This window comes from Macaca nemestrina, chromosome 1, assembly GCF_043159975.1.
Source record: "Macaca nemestrina isolate mMacNem1 chromosome 1, mMacNem.hap1, whole genome shotgun sequence".
Lineage (NCBI taxonomy): Eukaryota > Metazoa > Chordata > Mammalia > Primates > Cercopithecidae > Macaca > Macaca nemestrina.
This window is the reverse complement of record NC_092125.1, coordinates 214,549,802-214,572,530: the sequence shown is the minus strand read 5'-3', so window position 1 is coordinate 214,572,530 and position 22,729 is coordinate 214,549,802. Positions and strand designations below refer to the sequence as shown.

The window sequence follows — 22,729 nt, the reverse complement described above, 5'->3', positions numbered from 1 at the left end:
GACAAGCCTAATTTTACTCAACAAAGTAAGAAGGATTGAAAAGAACACACTGAAAAGAACAGGCTGAACAACCACCTGTGTGGGTAGAGCCATTGAAAAATTATACAAGCACAGGCACAGAAAACACCTCAACAAACGCCTATCGAAGTCTTAGCAGTATCTCGGGAGTAGAATGAAAAGTTGTTAAAGTTGTTAAAGTTCTATGTTACTTAAATAAAATAAGTATTACTTTTACAGGTGGAAAAACAATTCAGAGATTAAAATATTTTTAAAGAGAGAAAATAGGAGACCTGCTTTGATTTTTTTAAAAGTTTCTACCACGCCTTGCTCAGCCTCCCAGCCCCCACACCTTCATCATTCCAAAGTGGTAGAATTTCTTCATCCAAAAAAGGGGTTGGGGTTGGGAGAAAGAAATGCCAGTACCCGGACAGCCATTGTGGGCCAAGCACTGAGCTGGGAGTTTTAGCCACATCATCCGCCCTTCCACTTGGCTGAAGAAGAGTATGACAGTCCCTTCTAGCTGCAGTTTCACTTTCTGCAGTTTCAATTACCCATGGTCAACAGTGGTCTGAAAATATTAAGTGAAAAACTCTAGAAATGAACAATTCAGAAGTTCAAAATTTCCCATGGTTCTGAGTAGCATGGCGACATCCCGCTGTACTGCCCCACATGTAAATCACTCCTTTATCCAGTGAATCCACTGTCTACACCGCCCACCCCGTAGTCACTTAGTTGCCTTCTTAGGGATCACACAGTCTCAGTGCTTGTGTTCAAGTCGCCTGTATCTGACTTAATAATGGCCCCAAAGCACAAGAGTAGGGATGCTGTCAATTCCATTATCCCAAAGAGAAGTTGCCAAATGCTTCCTTTAAGTGAAAAGGTGAAAGTTCTTGATCTAATAAGGAACGAAAAAGTGTATGCTGAGGTTGCTAAGATCTGCAGTAAGAACAAACCTTCTATCTGTAAAATTGTGAAGGAAAAATAAATGCTAGTTTTACTGTCACACCTCAAACTGCAAAAATTACAGCCACAGTGTGTAGTAAGTGCTTAGTTAAGATGGAAAAGGCATTAAATTTGTGAGTGGAAGACATGAAAAGTATTGTGTTCTTTTTGTTGTTATTGTTGTTGTTACTGTATTTTTGGTAGAGATGTTGCCCAGGCTGGTCTCAAGCTCCTGAGCTCAAGCGATCTGCCCACTTCGGCATCACAGAGTGCAGGATTACAGGCATGAGCCATCAAGTTCTGATCAACGATACTATCTGTAGTTTCAGGCATCCAAGGGGGTCTTGGCACACATCCCCCACGGATAAGGGAGGATGGCTGTACCACTCCTTAAGAGCAGCGGGCAGCCAAGGACCCCAGCTCAACACCCACTGACACATGATGTCGACTGTGTTCTGAAAATGCATAAGCATATAATTTGAACTGCACTGTTAGCCTTCAGGAAAGGGGCACCGGGAGCTGTGTTGGCCAGGGACCTGGATCATTCACTCTTCAAAACCACCCCAGGAGCTGAGTTACTGAGTTCAGCCTCCCTCTCTCAAAGCTGGGAGAGGAAAGCTCATCTTCACTCAGATGCAAGCGTCAAGTAGGTAGAGCAGCTGTCTCTTATTCAGCCCTGGGGCCCCAGCACAGCACGTGGCTCATGGGCTGAGCCTCCGGAAGTATTGTTAGCAGATGGGAGAATGGATCTTCATATGGGCTCAGAGAGGTGAAGGGACTTGCACAAGGTCACCCACCTACTAAGCAGCGGGTGGAGCCCGCTTTCAGGTCCAAACTGGCAAGCCTCAGCATAGGTCACTATTGCTTTGCAGCACACAGAGGGACAAGTGAACGCTGTAGGACCAGGCTCTGCCTCCTTCTCTCTCCCCCGACCCACCTGCCACTCCCTGGAGCTCCTGGCTGAGGCGGAGCATGGGCATCCGGGGCACTCCAGTCGGGGTGTGTTTCACAGAAGCAGGCCCTTCAGGAACATGCATGAGGGGCGTGAGCTGGCCTGCAAGCATGCTTCCTGATCACCTCATCCTAAATCCTAAACCCGCAGGACCACTGCCCCCTTGACTTGAGCACTAGGGTAAAACCTATTTTTGTAAAAACCTGATTGAACTTTTACTTAAGAGTTTTAAGTGTTTATGGAAATGAAATCTATCTTTTAGAAGCCACTGCACACATACTTAACTGAAGAAGAGTTTGGAATGGGGCAAGCCTGAGTAGGAATCTGAATGCCTTGGATTACCAGAAACATCGTAACAGGCAAATTACCTACCCTCACTGAGCCCCAATTTGCTTGTCTATAAAACTAGGATAATAACACCTAGCTCACTGGGATGAATGAAAATTAAGTCATTACATTTAAATGAGATGAGGCATTGACTTAATGTCTTGAATACTGCCTCTGGCACACAGCAATGAATAAATATGTGCTATTACTACTGATTCTACTAATAACACAATCATAAAAATGACTGCACAAGAAGGGACCTGCAGTCCCGGCTACTCAGGAGGCTGAGAAAGGAGGATCACCTGAGCCCAGGAGGCTGCAGTGAGCTGTGATCACACCTGTGAATGAGCCACTGCACTCCAGCCTGGGCAAGACACTCCATCTCTTAAAAAAAAAAAAAAAAAAAACTAAAATAAAAAAAGTCATCTGGTCCAAACCCTCAATACAGGGGCGGAAACTGAGGCCCAAGGAGGGTAAGCATGTTAGATAACTCCTGATAGTCCAAAAGCATTTATTGCAGTGTTTAAAAAATAGTAGGCACGCAGTAAGTGCACTGAATAAATAATAATCACATATGAAACAACATATTCACCTAATCTGCTTCAAAATAGTTAAAAACAGGTCCAGTTGAATGGCATTCCCTCTGACTCCGATCCAGAAGAATTCTTTAAAGAAAAGTCCTCAATGGCAGTCAACATTCATCAGCACCTGCACTGTTCGTTAAGGCAGTCACTAGCCTTCGATAAGGCAGCGGTTATTGAAATTTCAGTCCGCTAAAATGAAATAAAACCGAATATTCAGTTCCTCAATCACACTAGCCACATTTCAAGTGCTCAAGAGCCGTATGTGGATAGTGATTATGGCACAGCCCAGATATAGAACATTTCCATCATCATGGAAAGTGCCAGTGGACAGCACAGCTGCAAAGAGAAGATATCATTAATGTGTAATTTCAGTTCTCACCCAGCAGATTTAGTTTCCTAAATCCTATTCCAAGGCGGCAGGAAGGGAAAGACGTCGTTAGCCTTGCTTTATTATGCAAATCTGCATATTCCTGTCAAGTCCAAGCTCCCTCAGAAAGTTCAAATAGAGTATTATTAGGTGGCTGCAGGGGTCTAGAGGGCAATGTCTGGGGTCTGAGGGCAGGTGAGAGTACACAGGATCTTATGAAAATGTGTTCTGTGCAAACACCTCACTTGTGCCACTCTTCTCCACACCAGCAAACTAAGCATTCTTTAACACAGTTCAGCGACCGCTCACCAAGCCTCACTTACATAAGAGTGCCATAAAAGACTGGGTCGGCTGCTTCTGCAAAGCACCTGTGGTTTTGCAAAAGGATGTGATTTCTTAGAAGTCAGTAAACAGGCTCATTTCCTTTACAGTTAAATTTTGGCATCAAAATACCAAAATACTCTATGACCCCACCTAAGCCCACATAACCTTACTTCCCACCTTAAATGGCTGGGAGAGCAAAAGGCCCTGTAAGATGGAACTGCCCAGGGTGCCAGCCTCACTGCTGGGCCAGTGGCCACCATGTCCACCTCCACCACTTTCCTTTGAGGCCCCAGGAGGCTGGTACCCACTCCAGGAGCCAGGAAGACCACTTGGCACCCTTAGCTCCTGGGACACTAGAACACATGGCCAAGTTATAAAGACTTCATATGCATCTTCTCATCTGGAGATGAAGCCCTTTCAAAGCACACAGGGTAGAGAAGCATGTGGATAATATCTCACCCTCTATGTTAAAAAGAGGAGAAATGAAATATATTTGTATTCGCTTGTTATGACTAAAGAAATGAGGAGAGCAGGCTGGGCATGGTGGCTCACGCGTGTAATCCCAACATTTTGGGAGGTCAAGGTGGGCAGATCATTTGAGGCCAGGAGTTTTAGCTGGGCCAATGTGGTGAACCCCTATTTCTACTAAAAATACAAAAAAAAAAAAAAAAAGCTAGATGTGGTGGTGCGCACCTGTAATCCCAGTTATTCTGGAGGCTGAGGCAGGAGAATTGCTTTAACCTGGGAGGCAGAAGTTGCAATGAGCCAAGATCATGCCACTGCACTCCAGCCTGGGTGACAGAGCAAGACTCTGTCGAAAAAGAAGGAAGGAAGGAAGGAAGGGAAGGAAGGGAAGGAAGGGAAGGGAGGAAGGGAGGGAGGGAAGGAGGGAGGGAAGAAGGGAAGGAAGGAGGGAAGGAAGGAGGGAAGGAGGGAGGGAGGGAAGGAAGGAGGGAAGGAGGGAAGGAGGGAGGGAAGGAGGGAGGGAGGGAGCGAGGGAGGGAGGCAGGCAGGCAAAAACAAAGTCCACATAAAAGCTTATCTGTGAAGATTTACAACAGATTTACTCTCAATATCCAAAAACTGGAGGCAACCCAAATGTTCAACTGCTGAATGGTATGCCCATACCCAATGCAAGAGTTAAGAGGTGAGGCCTTTAAGAGGTGATTAGATCATGAGGGCCCCACCTTCATGAATGACATTAATGCCCCTATAAAGAGGCCCAGGGGAGCTGGCCAGTCCCTTCCACCATGTGAGGCGCCGTCTATGATGCAAAGAACAAGCCTTTGCCAAACACTGAGTCTGCCAAGGCCTTGCTTACGGACTTCCCAGCCTTCAGAACTGTGAGCAATCAATTTCTGTTGTGTACAAATTATTCCGTTTAAGGTACTTGTTCCAGAAGCCCAAAAAGACTAAGACAATGTATATATTTTTATTTTTGAAACCTGTGACTGAATTGCCTGTTCCAAACTTGAGCTCTAATTCTTTCAAAGCCAACTGCAGAGGTGGCTCTGTGCAATGGTTCAGCTAGAAGTGGTCCACTGCTGGGCTCCTGTTGGTCAGGAATATAGGCACCAAAAGCTTAGAGGGTGGGGAGAATGAAAAGCCTCTGGATCTAACCAGAGCTGAATGTAGAAAACCGTCTGTCTCCTCCCCTCCCAGAAGCCAGTGCCTCCTGTCCTGGGCCTCTAGGCTCCATGTGATAAAGACAAGAGCTACCATTTATTGAGCACTTACTATGTCCCAGGTGCTACTACTCATTTGACATGCATTAACTCATTAATAGTGATAAGACCAACAACATGTATGGAGCCCTAACGATATGCTAGGTATGACAGGCCTTCTTCCCTGCTTGACCTCATTTAATTAGCCTCAAACCGATCCTATGACAAGGAACCAGTCCCAGAGAGTTAAGTGAAGCCCAAGGCTACACAGCTAAAAGTGTAAGGGAACAAGGATTTAAACCCAGGCAGTCTGGCCCCAGGAGCCCAGCTTTATATCCATGACCAAGGACAACCCTTTTATTGGGACAGAGGCAACACTAATCACTGCACCCACTTAGGCTGAGGTGTGGTGGGTGGAGGATCAGACCCGGAGGTGAATCTGTGCTCCTGGCCTCCTCCACCAGCTCCACAGCTCTGCCAGGAGGGTCTTTCACTCCCACACTGGGGAGGCAGAGCCAGATGCACGGAGCTATTCAAGATCCTGCCTAGCTCCAAAGCCCTTAACTCTGCACTAGACCAAGCTGCTTCCTTGGCTGATAAGCAGTGAGAGCTGAAACCCAAACAAAAATAAGCAGCACATGTGAAGACTAAATGTTTCTGAGCTGCAACATTTTTAAATCTTTTGAGATCATGGATTACATGTCTAGGTCAGAGTCTTCAGGTTCCTCATGGCGCAGGTGATGCAAGAGGGGCTGAGTGACCTCGAAGTACCACTGAACGGCATCCTGCAGTCACTCAAAACCCGTGAGCCTGGAGGGACCCTGGTGCTCACGTGGTCTGATATGCAAAGAAGAAAAAGAGGCATGGGGATCAGGAAGAGTTCAACATCACCCGGCACATCAGGGGCCAGGATGCAGCCCGAAGTCACACTCCAGACTCCCGGTACAGTGTTGTTCCCACGCCTGCAGCATTTCCCACAGCGTGCTGTGCAGGGAAATGGGGTTTAAGGGAGGTTTTAGAGAGTGTATGGATGAACGCAGTTTAATAACTACCTATATTTAATATTCATAGGAAGAATATAACTAGCACATCAAACATGACTTTGTAGATGTTTCTGCTTAGGAAAAGACTAGATAGTGGTGTGAGGCTCAGGCCAAAGTTTTGTTTTGTTTTTGAGAGAGGGTGTTGTTCTGTCGCCCAGGCTGGAATGCAGGAGTTATTCATAGGAAAAATCATAACACACAGGCTCCAGGGATCCTCCCGCCTCAGCATCCCAAGTAGCTGGGACTCCAGATGGACCATCACACCCAGCTTTTTTTTATTTTTAGTTTTTTTGTAGAGATTGGGTCTCACTAGGATGCCTAGGCTGGTCCCAAGTGATCCTCCCACCTTGGCCTCCCAAAGTGCTGAGATCCACCATGCCTGGCCACTATGGGCACCGAGCCCAGCCCTCAAGCCAATTTTAAGGAAAGCCTTAAATGAATACTAATAAAAGTAGCACACAAATCCAGCAAACACTGTGCTGGTAGACAGCCACACTGGGCTCATTCCTGCAGTGCAGCAGCCTAAAGCAAGAAAGAATAAAAGGAAAGATAAAGCAAACAGAAGGGAGAAGGGAGGGAAGGAGAGGAACAGTCCCCTCCAGCGGCTCAGCTCTTGCACTGAGGAGTGAGGCCCCCACAACATAGGACACAGATGTGCCACGCTCATTCTCCCCACAAACTCATCTAGCCTAAGTCACCAGTCTTCTCACCCCAAATGTGCTAAGGTCCAAAGGTCCAAACACTGTGTATCAGCCCAGTCACGGGGAGCAAATGTCCTGGGTCCTAGATACCCTTCAACACCTGCCCCGAGACTACTATCAGAATGGCCTCCCTCTATCCCAGTATCTGGGACAGATATCAGCTCAGATATTTAATCCATTTTCTTGCCTGAGTGATTCAGGTGACCCCATTAAACTCTCTTCCATCTGCTGCATGCTTCCCAGTGCAGAGAGGCCAGAGTGCCCCCCAAAGCCTCCCCATTCACAAGCGCCCAAATGACCAGGGCTGTTTTGGTTTAAAGCACAATTTGGGTTCACGTAACACCTCATTATGCTTCCCCAACACCTGTTTCCACACCAGCATCAGATGCTGGGAACTAGAGCTTGAAAACACTGCAGGGCTGCAGAGCTCTCAAGAGCTGTGCCCATCACACCCCTGCAGAGCCTAAGAATGGAGCCCTCGGCTAGGCGCAGTGGCTCACCCCTATAATCCCAACACTTTGAGAGGCTGAGGCAGGAGGATCCCTTGAGCCCAGGAGTTCAAGGCTGCTGTGGGCTATGACTGAGCCACTGCACTCCAGCCTGGGTGACAGAGGGAGACCCCATCTCCTAAAAAAGGGGCCTGGGCACTGACAATACGAGTTCCAAACTATGCATAGACTAAGACGCTGAAACAATATATTGAAAGGTTAACAGTGCTGCTGGCAAGCTAAGATTACGAAAGACTTTTGTTTCTTCCCTCTTTTCAATATTTTCAAACTTTTCCATAACAAACATGCTGGTTTTATAACAAAACAAAAAACACAATAAACTTTTATTTAATGATACTATCAGGTTACAAAGGGCTCCCTCCTGGTGGGGAGAGGGGTCTCTTGCCATTGGTGCTCACATTCAACCAAGCCCCATCCAGCCCACTCCACTAGGCTGGGAGCCTTTCACTAGCTCGGGTCCCCAAGGCCTGGCACCTAGGAGGCGCTCAGGGAATGATGATACATGGGGGCTGGGGGTGGAGTCATGAAAAGGAAGTCAATGATAAACTCTGAGATATCAGCTGTGCGGCAGGGCAGGGTGGAGCAGGGCAGGGCGCAGCAGGGTGGGGAAGGGCAGGGCAGGGCAGGGCAGGAGAGCATGCTGAAATAGAAGAGGGTAAATCAGAGCCTCCTTCCACCCAGGACTTCCTTCTCAGCATGGCCCTGCCTCCCACCCAGCCACTTTGAATGCTCTCCCACCCCTCACTCTTCTGGCTCCTCCGAGTTTAAATTAGTCGGTTCCCCAGCACCCGCCATGCCCTCCTGGGCCTCTGAGTCAGCACATGCCATCTCTCTGCCTGCCATGTCTCTGGGCCCACCTCTCCTCCTCCTGGCAAATGAGCCCTCTCACCTCCGCTTCAACAAAGTCGGTCCCGTGGAACCCATGCCTTGAATTTCTCAGTCAGACGCCTCCTTCAATGCACGGCTGTGCTCAGACACAGCCCCTGACAGTAATTATCTTCCATTCTACAAGTCCATCCGTCTGTCTGACTGGTCCCCACCAATGCTCTCCCTGTAGTGATGGCAAGTACCTTTTCATGCCCACCCCCAAGCAGGGCACACAATATTAATCAATGTCTCTTTGAATGAATGCACAGGGAGACGGGTACGAAGGCCAGCAGTTGTCAAAGGAAGCTTGGCGGCGAAGACGAGATGGAGCCAAGCCCTGAAAGGCAAGAGGGAAAGACACAGGCAGGAGGGAACAGGCAGGGAAGGGGGAGCCACAAGCTGTGGCCAGAGGCAGGAACGCGCCATGAACTGGTGGTCGCCAGAGGATTGCGGGTGGTCTACAGATGAACATCTTTTATAGCAGTAGATGACTCTATGTTTATTTCAGCGTGTACTTTCTATATATGGCAATTGACATTGTTTTTCGTTCATGGTAAGGACAAGGTTTCCTTCCTAAATATTTTAAGTTAAAAAGTGAAGAAACTTAAAGAAAAAGTTAATAAATAACCGTTCTGGCATAGAGATAAAGATGGCAAAAACCATGAGTTAACCTTAGAACAACACATTTTTGCAGGAAGGGAGTCCTCTCAACTTGGCCAGAACACGGAGATTGAGGAAGTGAAGTGAAGCCTGCTAGGCAGGGAGGATGAGTCAGCTCAGAGGGCTCTGGGGACAGGCAGTGAGGCGGCGGCCACCGAGAGAGCATTTGTCAGAGCAAAGTGACTGGAAGAAAGTGCGGAGAGAAAAAACACTCCACACTCTCCCTCCTGGGGACTTATCTCAAGGAAGGCAGACACTCAAAAGGAGAAAAACAATACACACAGACACACACACACACACGCCCACTGCAAGTAACAGCACAGTAAAGGGCCTGCAACTTGTTCGCTTCTGTAATCCCCACAAGCACCCAGGTGGCAGGGGGAGGGGGGACTTTTCCGCAGAACCACGAGCCCGGGACAGACGGACGACTGTGCTTCACTTAACACTAGCACATCTTCCAAACTACGACACCGTCTTCACATGTCACATTTTAATGGCTGCATTCCATTCCATTGTGGCTTGAGCATAGGAGTTTGAGATCAGACTGGGCAACATGGCAAAACCCCGTCTCTACAAAAAATACAAAGATTGCTGGGTGTAGTAGAGCACATCTGCAGTCCCAGCTACTCAGGAGGCTGAGGCTAGAGGACTGCTCGAGCCCGGGAGGTGGAGGCTGCAGTCAGCTGTGATCACACCACTGCACTGTATAGCCTGAGCAACAGCATGAGACACTGTTGCCAAAAAAAATAGTCCATTGCATAGATGTGCCACCGTTTTTTACCAACTGTTGGACAACCACTTTCTCCAGTGTCTTGTTAGTACGATTCCTGTCCCTATGTACCCCACAACACAACATGACCTACAGATCAAAGGGACCTGGACTTGAATCCGGACCTTTCCTTAGATTTCTTCTTGAACTCAGGCCACTGGCATTCTGACTGGTTAACCCAATTGCATGAAGCTCTCTCACAATGTCCTATTTGGAAAATGTGGTCTTTCCACGCATCACCAGAGAAGCATGTTCAAAGATGAGCTTTGAAACAGGCCTAAGTTTATGTGGCAGAAAAGAATCACTCAAGAATATAGAATCCAGATTCTAGAGTGTTAGACACAGGACCTAATCCCAGTGCTCCAGTGGCTTACTGTGGGACCTTGGTCAAGCCCCAAACCCCTGTGGACAGTAGAATTCCATGACACAGCAGAGACTGAGGGCAGAGACTTTAAAGTCAGAGCAACGGGGTTCAAGTCCTGACTCTGCCACTTATTAGCAATTACATAAAGTCTAAATTTGTATCACTCTAAATTTACATAAAGGCCTAAATTCACAGGATCCCATGCTTAGAAGGATTCTGGGAAGGAAACGGAATGGTGCATGCAGAGGACTAGGTGAAGTGCACGAGAACCAATGCCAGTGCTACCACCTGGCCTGCCTTCCTAGCTCTGAGGCCTGCTGAATGCTAAGGCTGAGGTGTGAGGTGCTTGTATAGTGACCCCCCTTTATCCTCAGGGGACACCTTCCAAGGCCCCCAGTGGATGCCTGAAACCTTGGATAGTACCAAACCCTATATGTACTATGTTATTCCCTACACATGCATACCTATGATGTTTAATTCATAAACCAGGCACAGTTATTATCAATAACTGATAACATAGAACAATTCTAACAATATACCATAATAAAAGCTATGTGAATGTGGTATTCTTTTCAAAATACTGGACGGGGGTTGATGGCGGGTGACTGAAATTGCAGAAATCGAAACTATGGAAAAAGGGGGGATGATGATACTTGTTCCAAAACGAGGCCCATCACCTAAGGCTTGGAAATCCCTCTTTCCCCATTTGTTTCCCTTTAGATTCTGACATGTAATGAAATTCAAGTGGGAATTTTATCAGTTAACCCAATGCCTCAAACTGACGCTGGAGTAAGAGTCAAGCCTCTCAAAGCACGCAGAGCACATCGCCCAAGGGTGGTGGGCTGAGGATCCCACACTCACAGTATTTACATGTCCACGTTCTGACAATTAGTCACATGATGGGAGGGCCCTTCGTTGGAACCATGGCAACCAGTTCTTGTCTGTTACGTCAAGAAATGCTTCCTCATCAACCAATAGGCATCTAACAGATAGTATGTAACCAAGATAAAAGCAGGATCCTGGAGGAAATTCCCAGGATTCTCCTACGTGCTCTCCATCTGGAATACAGAAAGCTCAGAAACCATGGGCCATCAGCACACAGGGAAAACCAGTTCTATGGTAGGCAAAAGGACAAGGATATTCTAGTTACAAGGTTGATAAATGCCTCTGGATAAAGTTACTAGAGGAAGGACACACGAAATCAGTGTTGAAGAAAATGCAAAGCCTGTTTCCCAGGAATATCACCTAGTGCAATGTAAGATGAAAAAGTAAAAGAGCTTGTCATGAACTGAGGACATGGAGACCCTACTCATCTTGCGGGCAGGTGTTGCCATCTACAGCCTACCTCTGAGGTTAGGGATCTCTTTCAACACCTCTGGGTGGCTCAAACCCTCGAGGCACGAACTAATAACCTGTCGGTTACGCAGGCAGGCCAGCAGACTGTGGTCTCTGTTCGTCCCTGGCTGCAGGTGTAACACAGCCAGGGCATGGAACCAGCTGGTCCTGAGTGTGAACACCAGCTTAGTCAATGACAGCTTTATCCTCATACTATGCTCCATTATTCCAGAGTCTGCCTAGATGTGTGCAGAGATGAGGAGGAGGAAGGGAAGTGAAGGGCAGGACTATGCAGTACTCAGGGACTCAAAGGTGATTCCAGACCCTGACTACTGATTAGAAGCTACTATGTAGACAATGAGGCTCCCTTTTAGATGAAGAACGGCAACTATTGTGCTTTCATTCTTCCCCCATTTTAAGATGGGTTCCAAGTCATCAAAGCAAAGCTGAGGCAGCCACCTAATAAATACTCCACTTTCAGCTGCAGAAGTTTAAAAAACTCTAAAGAACATCTGTTACAATCACCAACATAAAGCACTTTCCCCCGTACATGAAAATGACATCCTTGGATCAGACTCCATGGTGTCTGTGAGGGATGAGTTGTAGAATCTGAAAGGAATGGCTTGGAAGGCCATCTCTGCCCCTTCTTAGCTGTGTGACGTTATACAAGGTATGTTTTAACTTCTCAAGGCCTCCATATCCACATCTGCAAAATGTGGGCATGCCAAGGCTATGGTAGTGATTGTATAAAATAGTACCCACAAGGTTCAGAGGCCAGCCTAATCCAAGTCCCCTTGCCTGATAACCCCCATAAGCAGAAGTGCAAAGGCCTGATCAGCTGAAAGGAGCAGCCCAAAGGCAAGCATCCTAGGGCCTGAAAGTCATGATCTCTCCTTAGTGTGATCACCATGACTTGCATTTTAGATTTACAGACTCCTTCAGCACAGAGACTTTTAGACCTGGCTGGGCACGGTGGCTCACACCTGTAATCCCAGCACTTTGGGAGGCCGAGGCGAGTGGATCACCGGAGGTCAGGAGTTCGAGACCAGCCTGCCCAACATGGCGAAACCCTGTCTCTGCTAAAAATACAAAAATTAGCCGGGCATAATGGCATGTGCCTGTAATCCCAGCTACTCGGGAGGCTGAGGCAGGAGAATCACTTGAACCCCAGAAGGTGGAGGTTGCAGTGAGCTGTGACGGCGCCATTGCACTCCAGCCTGGGCAAAGAGAATGAAACTCTGTCTCAAAAAAAAGAGAGAGATTTTTAGACCCAATCCAATGGTGTTAATAGCATGACAAATGATGGAATTCCTATGGACAATCACAAGCCTGTATTAAATGTCCACATGGGAGGACTAAGCTATAGCATTTTATGTACATTCTTTTTTTGTTTTTTTGAGACAGGGTCTCACTCCGTCACCCAGGCTGGAGGGTGGTGGTATGATCTCATCTTACTGCAACTTCTACCTCCCAGGCTCAAACGATCCTCCCACCTCAGGCTCCCAAGTAGCTAGGACTACAGGCTTGTGCCACCATATTTGGCTAATTTTTGTATTTTTTGTAGAGACAGGATTTCGCCATTACCCGGGCTGGTCTTGAACTCCTGGCTCAAGCAATCCACCCGCCTCAGCCTCCCAAAGAGCTGGGATTACAGGCGTGAACTACCGCACCCGGCCCTATTCACAGTATTCTTACTTAACCCTCTTGACAACCCTGTGAAGAGAACAACAGTATTTCCATTTTGCTGCTCAGGAAGTTGAGACTGAGACATGAAGTGACGAGGTTCAAGCCCGCACAGTTCATAAGCAGCCACAGTGGGGTGCGGATCTGGGCGGCTCCTTTCACTCTACTACCCCAGGCTGCCTTCCAACAAGCCCTGTTTTTCTTCCTGCATGCCTTTATCTTGCCCCTCCTTAAACCTAAACCTCGACACTTCACATGCCTTAGAATCAAACACCTGCCCTTAAAATGAAATATCAAACCCTGAGGCAGGGCAGCTTGTAAGTACGGGGCAGTTTACCAATGCAAATGGGTTAGTAGAAGTTGAGAGTGCCTATGAAGACCTGCCACCTTCACAAGAGGAGAAAATGGACCAGAAAATAAACACAGTACCTGTTGGAGGGTTGTGGGGGTGACAAGGAGCATCCAAAGGCACCATACTTTGGCTGCCTCAAAGGCACTGGGTACCAAATGTAACTGGCACGCCTGGGTGGGCCACTTACATCCAGAGAAAGAAAAAAATTAAGTTGTTTTCCAGAAGAGTGACTTGTATTATCACCTGAAACAAAAGCACCAATTCGAACATCTTGTTCACGGAGAGGCAGGTGCATGGTCTGCGAGGCCCAGAACTGACAAGGACCTGCAGGGACCTATGGAGGAAGCAGGAGATCAGGCGTCCACACTAAGTCCAAGCTCCCAACACAAAGCAAAGGGAGTGTCCACATGCGAAGACCCTTTCGGCTCTAATAACACACTACGAGTCCATGTCACTGATTATAACATCGTGTTGTGGTTAATGTTAACAATTACGGTTAACCCTTGCCCAGCTTTACATGTATTAACTCATTTAATCCTCATAAAATCTATCAGAAATACCTAGTTTTAGGCTCATCATTTCTTAGACAAGGAGATGGAGGCACAGAGTGAAGGGAACTGCCCCAGTCTATACGGCTTGGACCTGAAGCCAGTCTCTCTGGCTCCAGAGTCTGCCCTTCGCTGGCCCTGGACTAGGAATCATGACTGCCTGAGATCACGCAGAAACTCCAAGAAAGCTACCCGTGAGACTTCGGGCCAAGCGCTCAGCACCCACCACGTACAGAGCCTTCAGTAAACGTCAGCTGTTTTTAGGATCACTGCTCCCACCACAGTCCAACCCTGACAAGGCCAGCACCACTGGGGCAGTCCTGAGCAGCAGAACCCCTCAAGACAGCACTGCCCCATCTCGGGGGCAGACCCCGCTCGGCTCCTCTGTTCTCGACTGAGAGCCTGACACTGAAAACTGGGTAGGCCCTAGCAGAAGGCCAGGCTTGGCCAAGAGCTCAGGCCCAGAGATCTGGACGTGTCTAGTTCACAGTGGAACTGCCCGGCCCCAGGGTTTAGTCTATATTAGGTTGAACCACATGAAAGGCTGATAATTCAACCTTTTTTCACCTAGGAAAACGGCAACTTCATACGGTTCAACCTAATGGAGGGAGGGACACTTACACTTATTAAGGACCTACTGGACATTCAGTCATTCATCTAACACCTGTAGAGCACTGGCTGTGTCCTGGCCGGTGTGTAACACTGTTTCAGCACCCCCAAGACTGACAGCCAGGATTTTTCATCTTCCCTCCTAAGGATAAGAAACAAACTTACCAGGCAGAACAAGGGTAACCAACTCAACCTGCCTGAGCTCAGGTAACTACTAAAACAGGTCAATTTTGGCCAGGCATGGTGGCTTCATGCCCATAATCTCAGCATTGTGGAAGGTCAAGGAGGGAGGATCCCTTGAACCCACAAGTTCGAGACCAGCCTGGGCTACAAAGACTCTGTCTCTAAAAAATAAGTAGATAGCTAGCTAGCTAGCTAGATAGACAGACAGACAGACAGGCACTGTGGCACATGCCTGTGATCCCAGCTACATGAGAGGCTGAAGGGGGAGCACTGCTTGAGCCGAGGAGGTCGAGGCTACAGTGAGACAAGATGGAACCACTGCACTTCAGCCTGGGCGACAGAGTGAGACCTTGTCTCAATCAATCAAACAGGCCAATTTTGTCTTTCCCCTCAGAATCCCTGCATCTTACACTGTACATGGTGTCCAGGGCTGGGATGGGGCTTTACGGGAAAAAGCCAAAGGATCCCTGCAAGGCTTTGTCACCCAACAGTCCCCATGGAGGGCTGTCACAATGATTAAGATGTGCTGCTGCCACTCACGTCACAGGCAGGAGGAGCCAGGGACACTGACACTACTGCACAAAGAACTGTCCTGCCCAGGAGGCCAAGCCGCACAGTGGTCGACGCTAGGCTAAGACTATCTCACCCTTTCAGCTGAGTGGCTATCTTTTGGAAAACAGACTGCGGTTCACGAAGTTCCATCTCCTTGCATTTCAATAAGTGGAACCGAAAAAACCTCCTAAACAAAACCCAGACTTCTTCAGCCACTGGGGCTAGACGTCGTACAGGGGAACCTCTCGGCCCCGGATTCCTCATCTATAAAATAAGTACCCCCATAGGCCGGTGCCAGAGAGGCAGAAGAGTGGAATTCCATCAGCACGTGTTCCCGAGTGGGGTGGACCTGGACCTCCGTGGCAACTCCCATTAACTAGCTGGGGGGCCTTCAGCAAGTTACTACACCTCTCTGGGCTCCGGTTTCCTTATCTGCAAAATGAGGAAACAGATCTCACAGGGTTGGTGTTGAGAGAATACAGATAATGACTGTGGGCATCCGGTAGATACTGGCAGAAGGGAGGGGCCACTCTGTGAGTGAACACTCAATACCAGCCTACAGACTGAAGGCATCCTTCATTTCATGGCATCCCCTAATGCCTGCGCCATGAGTGCGCTCCCCAAGACCAAGAATGGACTCCGCTTAACCACACCCTAGCCCATCCTCTCTGCCTGAACAAGGTCTCGAATCTCAGGACAACCAGGAATCCACGGCACCCCGTGCCCAGAAGAGATTTCAGGATAGGAGGTGTCTGGAGGGTATACACTGAGAACACGACAACAGCTCACATCGGAAATTCTCAGCAGAGGAACTGAACAGCCAAGCCTGGCCGCTGCTCTTTTGGAGTCTGAGTTCTTCAGGGTCTTAGACTTTTCACACCAGAAGGATGTGGTGGATTAAGGCTCCTCCTTCTAGTTTCTGAGTGCAAAACTGCAACGCAGGGAGCCCACTCGTGTGAAACCAACGACAGCCCACCAGGACCAAAGCCTCATGACGGAGAAGCCTTCAGTAGCAACACTCTACCTGCCAATCACTGCTGCAACTGAGAAGGGAAAAGGGCACGGGTACCACCAGAAAATGCCACTGGCTGAATTATAATTGGAAGCTCCAGCATATAGGGTGCAATGCAAAAGCATCATTTCATAACTTTTCTTTGAAAGAAAGACGGGGGTCTTACTATGTTGCCCAGGCTGGCCTCAAACTCCCAAGCGATCGCCCAAGCGATCCTCCCCCCTCAGCCTCCTGAGTAGCTGGGACCATTGACACACACCACAGCACCTGGCTTACCTTTCTATTTTACCAGGTATATCTATCGTATATACCTGGTAAATACGATGCCTGAATCCACTTATAGAGGGCTCTGAAACAGCACGCCCAAACACTGCTAAATAAGATACCGAGTCTAACTCAGGAGTATCCTGCTGCGTTCAGCACTAGAAGAGGAAGCTGCACAGAGCAGTTGAAGCAGAGGGTGGAAAAGTGCAGGGTCTGAGCCGGTGGTAACAACTGCTCACAACCTGCAATGTGGTGAGAGCTCTTGAGACCAGAAACACTGGGCTGCTGTTTTCAGCAGTTTGGTGTTTAAACAGACTGAACCCCCTAAGACTGCTCTCCTGGGGCAAGGGACTCTACATCTTGGAGTCTCAGAAGAAGGAACCAGCACCTGCCTTCCAGGCTGGCTGGGAAGTTAAATGAAACACCACCTATCATCCATCCATGTTAACAGAATAACCACGATAACAGGAGATAACACTCGTACTGCACTCACCATGTGCCAAGCATTGTCTACACTTTCCACACAGGAACTCGCTCAGTCCTCACAATCATCGCTCCACGCCAGGTGAATGTCAATCACCAGGGTTGTTGCCTTACATGACACAGGACTACATGACTGGAAACCTAACACTAGAAAGTTGTAGGCAAAGCCTCCTGTTCACAGGCGTTCAGAGATGTCAGAAACATGTGGGGTGACCGCAGGAGGAAGCACGGGAAAACGCAGGCAAGCGGCCTCCCTGCCTGTCTGATGCTGTGGGCCTCCCCACGCTGGTTCTGCACTCACTCCTGAGTCTTTCAGAACTTTGGACATACTTGCTTCCACCCGCTTCCTCCATTTAACCTTAAGACTCGGATGGCATATTCTATCAGGTCTACCTAACTGCTCAGCAGGCATCCACGGAATGAATGACCTGATGGAAAAAATCACTGCAGGCAGCAGAGCCCAGTGCCAGGACTGCCAGGTGGGCCTTGGTTTCCTCACCTGCATAATGAGGATGACATGAGAATCTGCCTCATAGGGCTGGCTGGAATATTAAAAAGTCATCAGTCAAAACTAGCTCCTGGCCAGGTACAGTGGTTCATGCCTGTAATCCCCAGCACTTTGGGAGGCCGAGGCAGGCAGATCATGAGGCCAGGCGTTCGAGACCAGCCTGGCCAACACAGTGAAACCCCATCTCTACTAAAAATACAAAAAGTAGCCGGGCACAGTGGCGCGCACCTATAGTTCCAGCTACTTGGGAGGCTGAGGCAGGAGAATTCCTTGAGTCTGGGAGATGGAGGTTGCAGTGAACCGAGATCATGCCACTGTACTCCGGCCTGGGCAACAGAGTGAGACTCTGTCTCAAACAAACAAACAAAAAAAAACTAGCTCCTGTTATTCCTACAGCTGCCACATACAGCCCACCCCCCCACCATCTCCCTCAGCAGACTGATGTCTTAGGCACCAGAACCTAGGGCTGTGTGCATCAGGCTGAACTTGGTGCCACCTGCAGTCACGGAGTCGCTGGCTGGATGGATCACTGGGCTAACCAGACTGAAATCCCCATTCAGTTGTTAATAGGATCTCAAGGCTTTGCAGACACCACTATCTAGGATTTAAACTGACCTGAAATAGCTGTGTATCAATGATAAACTGTCCAATCAGAACGCCTACATGAGACAGCTCTGGGGCAGACCCCCTCAGCCCCAGAGGTGGTAAATCATTCCGTCTCCCTCTGCCTTTATCTCCTTCCACCATCCCTTCCTTTCCACGCCCACAGCGGCACAGTGGCCAGGACCCTCATAAGCTCACAGGCTGAAGCTTGTGAAGGCCTCTCTCCCGTCTCTTTCACCCCCCAGGCCTGCTGCACGCACAGCCAGAGGACTCTTCCTAAAATACCACTGCTCTGCCAGCCTCCTCGAATTTCTACCTGCCCTGTCAAAAATTTCACTGGCTCCACACTGTCCCAGATCAAATGCAAACTCCTTAGCTTAGCAACTCAGGCACTCTACAACTCACTCCTGAGACTGAGGCACCCCATGGGCTCACATCTACTCCTTGTCTGACCACACCCCCGACCTCAGTTTTTGTGCCAGTCCCCTTGACCATACCCCACCCCATTCTCTCTGCCTGAGCACGCTCTTCCCAGGCTTCCTTACCCAGCCCCCAAGCCGACCGTGGGCTGGAGTGGTCTGCAGGGCTGCATGGAGGAGGGGGAAATGCAAGCCAGGCCTGCAGGGATGGGCAGACCACAGCACCCATGGGTCCCTGATTAAGTCTTTTCTAGTACTACTTCCTTCCTGCTGCACTTGGCTTTTTGGACACATCCTGCCTCCCCATCCTGGATTAGAGGACAGGGACGATGGCTTCTATTTGTGTCCCTTACTCTGTGGTATGCAGAATAAGATAAGCAACAACCATAGCTACTGTGTGCCAAGCACTGGAGTAAGTACATTACAAATTTCACCCCTACCCCCCATCCCTATAAAATGTTATCTTCATGCTACGGACCAGGAAAACAGACACCGAGGGAATTAGCAGCCTCACTGACAGTCACATGCTAAGTGGCAGACAGGACTCAACTCCAGATGTGCCCAACTGCAGACACCATGTTCTGTGGAGCAGGGAGCCGCCTCTCAGCTCTCACTCAGCGTTTACGTAGCTGGTGTTCACTAAGTGCCAGGTGGCCAGCGCAAGGTGTGGGGTACTCAGAGGGAAGCAAACAGACAAGGTCCCTGCTCTCACAGAGCTCATACGCTCTGTCCCCAGCCCTGTCTCTCTTCTTCCAAGCCTGGAATAGGGCAAGCACCCTCCAGTCACAGGGGGTTCCACTGGCACAGACAAGGCATTCGGGCCTGACGTATAGCATGGGCCTCTGGCAACACATGGTGCCCCGCTCACAGCCAGCTTGTCTTCAGTGGAGAAAACAGCCCCAGGCTCTATTAGGGAAGTTGTCCATTCAAGGCACAGCCCAGAGCCAGGCAAACTCCAAAGCAGCCACCAGCAGGCAGTCCGGAGTGGAGAAAAATGGTTTGCTCTGGGGTCAGAAAACCCAATTCCTCCACGTAGTAGCTAGACAGGGACTCACCATAAACCCCTTTGCACACTTTTGGAAAATGGTGATAATAACAATAGTTAATGTTTATAACAACATCATGTGCCAAATGCTACTGGATGCACTTGACAGATACTACTTAACCCTCATTACAACCTTATGCAGAGGTACCGTTATCCTAAGGCAGTCTGGCTCCTAACTCTATTTTCTTGCACTATGCTGCCTCCAGCCTAAAGTTGAACCTACATTGTCAGGCTGTGGTGAGGACAGTTCTAACAGAGTGCATAGCACATGGCTGATGCTCCATAACCATTAAGCCTCCCCTTCCTTCCACTGAGACGTGAATCTCTGAAAGCCTAGGTCTGGAAATGGCATGGCTCTAGCTGGTCCCATTATGGGTGATCTTGCAGTTGCACCCCCTGGAATTCCACACTGCACCCTCACTGGTGGATCTGCTACAAGGGGAAATGGGACAAGATCCTGTATTTATGGGACCCTCTGCTCACTGCTTCTGGAAAACACAGTGAGTGGGGTCCAACACAGTGAGTCAGGCTGACGTGGATCCGAATCCCAGGCCTGCTGCTCACACCGGTCACTCAAGCTCTCACTCTTGTGAGTAAATGGGGGCTGGGCTATAACCTAAGTCATGTTTCTGGGTCAGGTCCCTCAGCGACCCAGGTTGGACGTGCTGGACAAAGCGACCCAGACTGGAGAGGCTGGACTTCCACGGTACTGTAAGGTTTCATTTTGGGACCCCAGAAAGCCTTGGCTGTGCAAAGGAGCGAGCGGACTGCGTGCATGTGCAATTCAATTCCAGCCAATGGCAGACACAAGAGCAGGCACACCCCAAAAGGCCTTGGAGTGGAGCCTGGCACCAGCCCCAACTTTCTCTTCAGTTTCCTGCCATAGCTCAAGCAGATGTGCCTGCTGTTACACGAACAAGGCTCTTTCCCCCTTAAACTTTAGGTAACAGTGACATGCTCACCCCTCAACAACGTGAGCCGTGAAGGCAGAGATCCTTGTCTGTCTTGCATCCTCCACACATAAACAGCACAGAGCAGGCACTTGATACACAAAAAGCTGAATTAACATTACCCTGTAGCTTCAGGTACCCCACAACGTGCCTCAGTATTTGCCTAACAATAAGCCTTTCCCAGCCTTGAGGGCAGGCTTCTAATGGGTGAGGCACCTGCCCTGCCACCATTTCCCTGTGGTCAGTCATATGTCCTGTTCCTCGACTCATGGAATGGAATGTAAAAGTATAGGACGTCTGAGTTATAAATAGGAGTATCTGCTTTCAAAGGCATGGCTTATCATTTCCTTAATCTCAAGCCATTGATCACTGGCTACTTTTTATAAGCATGCCACCAAAAAGAGGCCAGGTGGGCTCAAATGAACAGGGCTGTATAGACAGACAAGAGGGATGTGAGTTGAACAATGTATCTTATCCACACCAAGAGACATTAATGTCAACTATGTTGTTTCACCTTGTAACAATACCAAGTTCCCATCAGCTCCTGCCAGGCAAAACCATCTGTGAGCTGGAGCAGCGATTCCTGAAGGGGCCTCCCTAGTCCACCTTCCTGCTAAAAGCCTCACCATCATCATAACTAAGAATAATTCCCAAGTCAGAAGCTGGAGCTGCGAAAGGAACGGTGCTCTGAAATTGTACAGCACTCAAGCAGTGGTAAGATTATTACCTGCTAAGGGAATGCAAATAAATTCCATCTGCCTATGCATTTTAACTGAGAAGGAGAAACTCATGCCAACAAAAATCATGGCATTCACTCCAAAGTCAAATGCTTTTTAGATTCTCAAGCCACTATTTCCCTCAATGGGTAACAGAGATCTAGCTGTATTCTTTACCATCGAATCTACTGAAAATGAAAAACACGGTGATCTGATTTCATTTCCCTTCAATGCAACCTCACACCACCACTTCTGTCCTACCCCAACCATCTACACTGGCTTAATGGTCAGAGTATTCAAATAGGGGATAAACCTAACAATAAGCAGTCAGAAATTACAAGCCTAAGGGATACGAAGAACAAGTGACTGAGAGAATGAATATGAAATCCAAGCAGGTAAGTTCATGGACACAGACACATCCCAAAGAGAACATTCCAAGTGGTTTCTTCCAATGCCAGGTGCTGTTCTAGGCCCCACGGATACAGCTGTGGAATACACAAGACAAAAATCTCTGCCCTCTAAGAGCTCATTCTGGCCCATGCTAAATATGCCTGTACTACCATACAGCTCTTTCGCTATAACATGATTTTCTATACAAAGGATTTAAAATACAAACCATGGGCAATAAATACTGCTCCTCCCCCCTTGCCATGTTTGAATATCCCATTCTATGTTTTTCAAACGGTGTCATTAAACCTCCTGACATATAAGCAGCTTGGTACAATGGGAATAACAGTTTAGAGGCTGCCAGATGGGCTTCTACTGACCAACGGTGGTTCCTCCACTGGCTGGGCAATACCTTGAATAAGTCACTCCACCTCCTGAGCCTCAGCTGCCTCATCTATCAAATGCGGACAGCCCCAGAAGGGCTTCGTGTGGATGAAACCAGCTTGTACAGGTGAAGCACACCACAGTGACTGGCAGACAGACAGTTCCTCCACCCTTTCCAGTCTTTTCAGATGACAGCTGAGTGCAAGACTCCTGAGAAGCTTCAGGTGTCATGTGCTCCTCCTGGGGGACTGGGGCACTTTCCCATCACCTGGGGAGCATCACCGCTTCCTGCCGCATACTTTGTCTTCAGTGCACACTCAGTAACGAAACTTCAGCCCACTTTCAAAGTCCTCACCCAACACTGCCCTGGAGAAGTCGTGCTCCACCCAGACCTGGGGTCAAAACAAGGCCTCCCCAAACAAGGAGTTTTCAGCCAACGTCACTGGAGAAATCCGAAGGCCTTAAAAGTGGCATTGCCCCTGTTTTTAATCAGCATACAGGAAGGTATCAAAAGAAAGCTTAACTCATCTCAACTCCTCACCCTCGTTCAGCAGCAACATCCCTTGACTAAACAAGGAACCAGGGTCCTCAAAACACTTTGAGGCCCAAAGCCCACATACAAA

General features: G+C 48.6%; 1 protein-coding gene across 5 annotated transcripts in view; it reads right to left on the bottom strand.

Moving 5' to 3' along the window:
- Positions 1 to 22,729, bottom strand: part of LOC105483111 (capping actin protein of muscle Z-line subunit beta) — a 148,490-nt gene that overhangs the window by 124,168 nt on the left and 1,593 nt on the right. The window contains exon 1 of one of the 5 annotated variants that reach the window (XM_011743772.2): positions 2,814 to 2,833. The exons of the other annotated variants lie outside the window; for them this stretch is intronic. The gene's annotated coding sequence lies outside the window, so the exon portion shown is untranslated. Of the gene's footprint in view, positions 1 to 2,813; positions 2,834 to 22,729 lie in introns of those variants that run through there. 5 annotated transcript variants of the gene reach the window in all.